Here is a 2,015-nt window from a genome sequence, read left to right as displayed (position 1 = left end):
TAATTTGTTCTGGTAACCCTGGAAAACTAACACCCTGACTAAGCAAAATACCCTTTCCTCCTCTTCTCCTCTTTTGGATAGAATTCTTAAAGGAAGAGGCTACTGACCCACAGGCACACTAATGGACTCGGAAGGAAGCCTGCCTTTCTCTCTAGTTGGTCCCCAGGGCGGGGCCTCAATTATGTTTTTGGGTGGGGGATGCAACTCAAAAAAAACCTGATTGGCCTGCTTCCTCTCAGGAGACACCAGGCACGAGAGAGGCTGAGTCCTTGATTATGGGCTGTGTCGAAAGTACCGTTCTAAATAAATAACGCCTGGAATCCAAGCTCAGGGAGCTGTGCAGCCTCAGACCCTAGGGTGGAGAGGGGTCCTGGGGTCTGCCATCCTAGCCGGGGGTAAGGGGTGGGGTGGGAGTGGAATTTGGGACAATGGGGTGGGGTAGGGGTGGGGCGTTCTAGAGGTGTAAGGGAGCCAGAGATTTTGTTTGTTTGGTAATTGTTCCTTTTCTCAGGGGACCATCTAGGGGCTGGCTGATCTCACAGTCCAAGGCTCTCACTTCCTGCAGAGCTGTGGTATTTGGCCTCTTCAGTTCTGCCCTGTGGGATATGAACTTGCTAGGCATGTACAGCTGGGCTCAGGGGAGGAACCCTCACTGTATATCTTTTTATTTCGTGCATTTCGTCTTAGTTTGAGGGAGGGTTTTATTCCATAGCCCAGTGTGACTTTGAGATAACTTTGCAGTCCAGGTTGGACTGAAACTGGACATCTCCCACCTTCAACCCCTTGACCAATAGAGTTGTGAACGTGTACACCCAAGCCGGCTTCCATGCTGGGGCCCTTGCTTCCGTTTTGTTGTTCGTTTATGGGTATAGGTATTTTCCCTGAATGCCTCACGTACATTCCTAGTGCCCAGAGAGATCAGAAGAGGACATGGGATCCTCTGGAACTGGAGTTAGGAGACACTAGGCCAGGTGCTGTGGCCATAAACCCCTTTAAGGCTTGAAAGTCAAGATGGGGAAAACCAGATTGCAGAATTTGACTTTGAGTGTCCTTCTTACCTCTACCTGCCACCTGCACCTGGAAAGCCACAGGGGACATTCCTGACCGGATTCTTGCCTCTGCACAACTGCCTTGACAGGGCTGGGAGTCCTGTGCCTTCCCACATCTCCCTCTATCAGTTTGTCAGGCTCAGAGCCAGCGGCAGATGAGGCTTTGTAAGGGAGGAAAGATAAAGAAGATATCACTCCAGAGCCAGGGGCTCTTGGGATTCACCCTCCCAGGAAATGAGCACCTCCCAGGCCAGAGCACTTCTGCAGAAAGCATTCCGGCCATTCACTGCCCCAGGACATGAAAGGGGCCACTGAAGGACACACTCACTGGATGGAAATAAACTCAGGCTACCAACAAGATAAGAACACCGATGGTCCAAATGGTACCTCCTCAACTGACTGGGCCATCGTGAAACATCAGTGCATGCAACGATTCTAGAAGTTTCTAGGAAAGGGAGTTAGGTATATTATAATCTCCACTTCCCTCAGACTGAATTTCACAACAGCCGCTCCAGATGGTTGCAGGCAGTAATTACCTCTATTTTAAGCCTGGAGCAGAAGGACCACTCCCTCAAGGAGATACGACTAGGAAGGAAGGAAACAAAGGAGCTGGTGGCATAGGTCCTTGGACTTTGTGAAGAACCCCTAATCTACCAAACTCAACAGAGAATCACCCTAAAGACTCACAACTTTTAAAAAGTGGAACCAAGTCAAAAAACACAAAAACAAAAACAAAAAACTAGCTCAAAAAGGAAAAAGGTACTCACCAATCAAATCATAGACAATCTATCAAAATAATAATTTTTGATTGGGGCAACAGTGGGTCATAACCATGATAATAATATATTGTAGTCGCCGAGTAAAACAGGAATGCAGGCCTATGCAACAAGCATGAGAACAATAAACTAGAAAAGACAGCTTTCCCTCGCAGTAAAATTCCAATCCACAAATATGAAAGGATGAACA

Source organism: Rattus norvegicus, chromosome 11 (assembly GCF_036323735.1).
Source record: "Rattus norvegicus strain BN/NHsdMcwi chromosome 11, GRCr8, whole genome shotgun sequence".
Classification (NCBI taxonomy): domain Eukaryota; kingdom Metazoa; phylum Chordata; class Mammalia; order Rodentia; family Muridae; genus Rattus; species Rattus norvegicus.
The sequence above is the reverse complement of the archived record's forward strand: the minus strand, read 5'-3'. Positions refer to the sequence as shown.